The sequence below is a fragment of the Tupaia chinensis genome, unplaced genomic scaffold (assembly GCF_000334495.1).
Source record: "Tupaia chinensis unplaced genomic scaffold, TupChi_1.0 Scaffold000392_1, whole genome shotgun sequence".
NCBI lineage: Eukaryota > Metazoa > Chordata > Mammalia > Scandentia > Tupaiidae > Tupaia > Tupaia belangeri.
This window is the reverse complement of record NW_006159894.1, coordinates 6041792-6049300: the sequence shown is the minus strand read 5'-3', so window position 1 is coordinate 6049300 and position 7509 is coordinate 6041792. Positions and strand designations below refer to the sequence as shown.

Below are 7509 nucleotides of genomic sequence, written 5' to 3'. Positions count from 1 at the left end.
CCTGAAAAATGCACAAAGAATCAGTTTAGTTAGATGAAAAATAGCTTTCTTTGACTTATTAACTAGAAACCGAAATATTTGAAGTTTGGGAAAATAGAAAGCTTTTAATAATTGACAGATATTTCTTTAAGGCACAGCCAGAAAGTCCGTCCCTTTGCCTCCTTTTTAATGTTAGGAAGATGATCCACTGGAGGGTTTTAGGAATTTTTACTAGCTTAAGAATATCTTACTATAAATACCCTGTCTTCATGTTTTATTTTTACTTATTTATTTTTTAATTTAAAGAATTTTTCATTTAACTTTATTTCTCCATTTATTTATTTATTTATTTATTTATTTAAATTTGACCAGAGACAGAGAGAAAGAGAGAGTGAGAGAGAAAGAAGCCACCAGGTCAAGGACTCAAACCGTGGTTGGACATGTGGGAGTCCAGCACCCTTAACCACTACACTTGCTGGCCCCTCTTCATGTTTTATTAAACATCAGTTCAAATATTGTCTTTCAACAGGAACAGACTGAAAAGAAAAAGGGCAAATACTGAGAGCAAATGGATTGGCCTGGGCTCTTTGCAGCTTGCAGAAGCTCTGTGTAAGTATCATTGGTCATTTTAATACAGTATGATCAATTAATTGATATCTTCCTATAGTGTTTCTTGATATCTGTTTATTATTTCCTTCCTTCTACTGGCTTTTGGTTTACTTCATTTAAAAAATACATAATTGGGAACAGCAGTTAGCGTAATGGCTATGTTACTGAACTCCCATGTAGTTGACTGTGGTTTGAGTCCTGGACCCGGTGGCTTAAACTCATGCTGGGCATGTGCCCAAGATCCCGAGAGGAGAATGAAGGAGAAGGGATTGCGGCTTGGCCATCCCCCCCCGCAGGGGATTTCTCACTTTTTTTCTCTCTGTCTCTCTCTGTCTTTGTGGTGAGTGCACACACCCTATAGCAAAAAACCTCTCTCTAAAAAAAAAAAAAGGAAAAAAATAATACATAATTGGAATCTTTCTTACTTTCCAACATAGCATATAATGCTGTGAATTTTCCTCTAACTATAGCTTTAGTTGCATCTGGCAAATTTTGTATATTGTATTTGTTTACCAGTCCATTCAAAATATTTTCTAATTTCTTTCAAGACTCTTTGACATGTGTCATTTAGAAAATGTGTCATTTAATTTACAAATATTTAGAGTTTCTAGTTTAATTATGTTATGGTGAGATAGTCATTTTGTATGATTTAAATTTTTAAGAAAATTATCAAGGTTAACAAACCTTACCACGGTCTGTCTTTTTCATTTTTATTATAGATAATTCACATACCATTAAATTAATCACTTAAAAGCATACAGTAGCTTCTTTTTACTATATTCACAAGGTTGTGCAAGCACCACCACTAATTCCAGATCATTTTTGTTACCCTCGAAGGAAACTTTGTACCTATAGTAGTCACTACATTCTCTCTTTCTCCAGACTTATATTCTTTGTCTTTAATGGGATTTGCATATTGTGGACATTTAATAGAAATAAAATTATATAATTTGTGGCCTTTTGTTTCTTTTCTTTCTTTCCTTCTTTTCTTCTTTTTTCCTAAGTATGTTTTCAAGCTTCATCCATGTTGTACAATGTATTAGCACTTCATTTCTTTTCATAGTTGAGAATATTTCATGGTAGGGATATACTAAATTTTGTTTGTCCATTCATCACTTAAGAAACACTGAGTTGTTTCCACTTTTTGTATATAATGAATAGTGGCTATGAACACTCATATGCAAAATTTCATGTGGGTATATGTTTTCATTTTCCTTGAGAATATATGTAGGAGTGAAATTACTGAGTTCTAGGGTCACTCTACATTTAATGTTTTCAGGAACTCCAAAACTGTTTTCCAAAGAAGATGTACTATTTTATAATTTCTCAAGTAAAGTATGAGAGTTCAAATTTTTTATTTTTTTTAGAGAGATTTTTGCTATAGGGTGTATGTGCTCACCAGAGAGATAGAGAAATAGAAAGGGAGAAATCACCCCCCCCCACACACACACACACACCCCAGGGGGTATGACCATGTGCAATTCCTTTTCCTCCATTTGTCTCTCAGGATTTTGGGCACTCATGCATGTGTGCCCAGTGCGAGTTTCAAGCTGCCGGGTCTGGGACTCAAACCACAGTCATCCACGTGGGAGTCCAGCAACACAACCATTATGCCATCTGCTGGCCCCAAACTTTCTCATATTTTTTCTAGTTTTTATTTGAGCTATTCTAGTAGATATGAAGTGATTTCTTACTTAAAAAAATTATTCATGATAGCATGTGTATGCACATAAGAGAGAGAAAGAATAAGCACCCTCACTGGTTAGGTTACCCTGCCATCTTTTTCCTCTTGTTCTCTAGCCTGTTGAATAATGGGCTCTAATGTGTGTGCCTGGCATGTTTCAGGCTGACGCAGCTAGGGATTCAAATGACAGTCTCCATGTGGGATCCGATTTCTCTTGAGCAATCCAACACTGCTGCACCATGGAACTGGCCCTCACTGTGGCTTGGATTTGCATTTCCTTAAGCACTCACTGTTAGGAATCCTTTTATATGTCACTTGCACAAACGTTTTCTTCTTTCTTTGTGTGTTAGGTGTCATATCTAAAAAAATCATTGCCTAATTCAAGGTTGCAAAGATTTGTATCTCTGTTTTCTTCTAAGAGTGTTACAGGTTTAACTCTTGCCGTTAGGTCCTTGATCCATTTTGAACCATATTTCACATTATACGAAGTACGAGTCTAAACTCATGCTTGCGCACATGGAAAACTAGTTATCCCAGCACCCTAATTTGAAAAGACCATTCTTTTCCTCAGCTAAAGTGTCTTAGTACCCTTATTGAAAGTCAGTTATCCATGGACGTATGGGTTTATTGATCAGCTCTCGATTCTCTTCCAATGATCTACGTATCTATTCTTATTCCGGTATCACCGTGTCTTGATTACTGCAGTTTTGAAGCAGGTTTTGAAATCAGGAAGTGTGAATTCTTCTACCTTTTCTCTTTTTTCAACATTGTTTGGCTATTCTGAATCTTTCAAATTTTTGGATCAGTTTATCAACTTCTACTAAAAGTTCTGTTGGACTTTTGATGAGGATTGCATTCAATCTGTAGATCAGTTTGGTGAGTATTATCGCCTTAGTGATGTTAAGTCTTCTAATATATTAACATAGATGTCTTTCCGATATAATCTTTCTCGATAAATATTCCTTATGTACTTGGAAAGAGTATGTGTTCTGCTATGTTTATGGAATGTTCTATAAATGTCAATTTGACCAAGTTGATTGATAGTTTTGTTTAAGACTTTTATATCTGATTACTGAGAAAGGAAGAAACTCGAATTACAATTGTGAATTTGTCTATTTTTTCAGTTCTCCTGGTTTTTGTTGAATGCATTTTTTCTTTCTTTTCTTTCTGTTTTTGTTTTTTGTTTGTTTGTTTTGCAATAGGAAGAAAGAGAGAGATATAATGTGAGTTTTTTATTTTTGTGTGTGTGTGTTTTTGACAGGGTCTTGCCATGCTGCAATTTTCTTGTCCAGTCTCCCAGTTAGTTGGGATTTTAGGTGTGCATCACCATGCCTGGCAGGTTCACACTGGTGTGGAATCGAACCACCCTGGGCCTTTCATACTCCAGCCTGGTGTAGCAGTGCCCTCTCACCTGCACCATGTGTCTGGGTCTGCCTAATGTATCTTTAAGCTCTTTACTGTGTATATACATTTAGGATTTTTGTGTTCTCTTGATCCTCATATATAATCTTTTATTATATAAGAGTCCTCTTTATCTCGATAATACTTCTTGTTTTGAAGTCAGCTTTGGTGTTAATATACCTCTCCTGGCTTTCTTCTGATTAATATTTGCATGGCAATTATCTTATTCAACCCTTTACCCTGAATCTATGTCATATTTAATTGAGGTTTCTTGTAGACAACATCTAGCTGGTTCCTGTTTTATTTATCCAATCTGATGAGCTCTGTGTTTTATTAGTATTTCAACTATTTCCTTTTAATATAATTATTTGTATGGTTGAATTTAGGTTTATAGTTTACTATTTGTTTTCTGATTTTTTTTTTTTTTTTTTTTTTGAGAGGTTTTTCGCTATAGGGCGCATGCGCTCACCAGACAGAGAGAGACATAGAGACAGAAAGCAAGAAATCACCCCCCCCCCAGGGGGCATGGTCATGCTGCAATCCCTTCTCCTCCATTCTCCTCTTGGGATCTTGGGCATGCACGCACACGCGCCTGGCGTGAGTTTTAAGCCACTGGGTCCAGGACGTGAACCGCGGTCGACTACATGGGAGTCCAGCGACATAGCCATTACACTAACTGCTGGTTCCCTCTGTTTCTTTTTTTTTTATCCCAGGTTTTTGTATTATTCAAATATTTGTTTATATTTTATTTTGATTTCCACTTTCTTTGGTTATAATCTCTGTATATTTTTTCTAGAGGCTGTTCTAGGATTGCAATATACGTCCCAAACGTTTCATAGTATTTTTAGAGTTAATATTTGACCACTTCCAGTAAAATATAGACTGCTAAACAATATGGAATTTCCTCACATGATTAAAAATAGAACTACCACATGATCCAGCGATCTCACTTCTGAGTCTATATCTAAAGGAGACGAAGTCAGTACACTGAAGGAATAGACACCTGCACCCTTGTGCTAATTCTGCATTGCTCACAATAGCCACAATAGAAGAGTGTGTCTGTCAGTAGATAATGGACAAAGAAAACACACACACACTGACTTCAAAATGGAAAGTAAAATCAAAGTACAATGTTTAAAACAATGTATGCTTAGTTTTTTCATAATTTTCATGAACTTTTTGAGACTTTCCATGGGATGGACCTATATGCTCTCCCTAGTAAAAGAAATTTTAAAAAGTTGAGATACAAGACCCAGCAGATGGTTTAATGATTACATCACTGGACTCCCATGTAGTCGACTGTGGTTCGAGTCCTGGATCTAGTGGCTTGAAACTCATGCCAGGTGCATGTGTATGCATGCAAGATCTCTAGAGGAGAATGGAAGAGACGGGATTGTGGTGTGGCCATTCCTCTGGGGAGTGATTTCTTGCTTTCTATCTCTCTGTCTCTCCAGTAAATGCACACGCCCTATAACAGACATCTTTCTAGAAGAAAAAAAGTTGAAATCTTAGGAGCCAGCAGGTGGCATGGTGGCTAAGGCACTCACTGGACTCGCATGTGACCTACTGAGGTTTGAGTCCCAGATCCAGTGGCTTGCTTTCTCACTTTCACTCTCTCTCTGGTGAATACACATGTCCTATAGCAAATTGAAAAAATAAGTAAATAAAATAAAGAAGTTGAAATCCTAACAAAAGAGAGTAGAACTGTGGTTGCCAGAAGTTGAAGGTTGTGAGGTAAATGGGAAGAAATTGATCAAAGAGTATGAAGATTCAGTTATATGGGATGAATAATTTCTGGGTATCTAATTACATTCTGATGACTATAGTTAATACTGTATATTTGAAATTTGCTGTGAGAGTTGATACTAAATTTTGGTTTTTTTTTTCTTTTGTTTCAGGTATTTGTCACAAGTCACGTATACTTGCCAGAGAGAGAGACAGAAAGATACAGAGAGCAGGAAAGTGAGATATCACCCGCTAGGGGTGGCCATACTGCAGTCCCTTCTCCATTGTCCTCTCAAGATTATGGACATGCACACACATGCACCTAGTGTGAGTTTCAAGCCACTGGGTCCAGGATTCGAACTGTAGTTGATCTTATGGGAGTCTAGCACCTCAACCATCATGTCACTTGCTGGGCCCAATAATATATATATATATATAAACTGTATGTCTTAAATATATATAATTTTGAAGAAACCCTGTAGTTTAATGGTTAAGAGAGATAGATCCTACATGGCCAGGCACAGTTCAAATATCTACACTAGAGGCTTGAAAAACATGTATGTGTATGCTTAAAATCCCAATAAAATGGAGACATGAAGGAGAAGGGATTATGGTATGGCCACTCCCCATGGAAGTCCATTTCTCTTTTGTCTGTCTTCCATTTCTCTGGAAAGTATATACATTCTTTGGCAATTAAAAATAATCATGCTGTCCAATATCTTAAATATTGTATTAAATTTTTATTTGTCAAGTATACCTCAATAAAGCTGGGGAAAATTTTTTAAATGTAGATGGCGTACAGCCATTTTCTTTATACTACTCTTTTTTTTCTTTTTGAGAGGTTTTTGCTATAGGGCGTGTGTGCTCACCAGACAGACAGAGACAGAGAGACAGAAAGTGAGAAATCACCCCCCGGGGAATGGTCACGCCACAATCCCTTCTCCTCCTTTCTCCTCTCGGGATCTTGGGCACGCACGCACACGCGCCCGGCGTGAGTTCTAAGCCACCGGGTCTGGGACACGAACTGTGGTCGACTACATGGGAATCCAGCGACATAACCATTATGCTAACTGCTGGTTCCCCTTTATACTACTCTTTATGCTATGATTGTCATATATATTATATCTATATGTATTGAAAGACTTACCAGATACTAGAACTTTAATCTTTTTTTTTCAGTGTGGACAAAACAATTTTAATATTGATTATTTGCTATGATGTCTTACATATTCAAAGTCTTTTTCAACATAAGAAAATAGCTGCACACATTTAAGTTTTTTTTATAAAACACAATCTTAAAGAAAATCGATGAGTGGTCTTTGTGGTTCCTAGTAATAAGTCCTATCTTATTTTTTCACATAATATAAATTATATTCTTATGCAGGATTGCCTTAAGACCCAGTAGTTCTTGAAAAAATAACGATGTAAATCCCAAATGCAGCAAAGGCGAACAATCTTCGTAGTACGCTTTGACCTCATTGAGGTTGAAGCTGCTCCTTTCAGATTTTTTTCCACTTCAATGTGAAGTAGATCGTAAGGGTTTCATTAGTGCTTTTATAAAAGAAAACATGGTTTTGAATTCTTCCACAGTTCACAGTTCTCAGCTGAGATCTTCTTTTAGAAAGCATATAGTCCAGGGATGTTTTGAACAACCAAATGCTCTTCGGTAGACAAAACTCTCTCAATGAAACTGTAATAAATATGCATCTACGTCCTTAGTGATATTACCAGGATACCCTGGAACCAAAGTAAGATGGTTTTCCTGTTTCCCCAATCCATTTCATTGTTATTTTAAAATCTGAATCTTTTCATCATTTATACTTTCTGTTTTGGATGATAATACTGACCACCACCTTTTAAGGACTGCTTGAAGCCAATTTAGACCAACTATTACATATTCTTCAAATTTGTTTTTAAGTAGTGACTTTACAAGAGGCAGCAAGCCTAGCCAGCAGCTAAGTGACATACACTGTTTTTCCTCCTGTCAACTTCTGGTCAGCACAGGATGACAGTCTACCACAACTCTGAGATCATCTATCCTCACCAAATCAGCGACAAGTTGACTTCCCTTTCTCCAGAAAGTTAAACCTACGTTCAATCTCAAATTCCTG

At 36.7% G+C, this 7509-nt stretch overlaps 1 pseudogene; it reads right to left on the bottom strand.

Annotated features, from left to right (window-relative positions):
- Nucleotides 1–7022: 7022 nt before the first annotated feature.
- Nucleotides 7023–7509, bottom strand: part of LOC102481578 (KATNB1-like protein 1 pseudogene) — a 962-nt pseudogene continuing 475 nt past the window's right edge.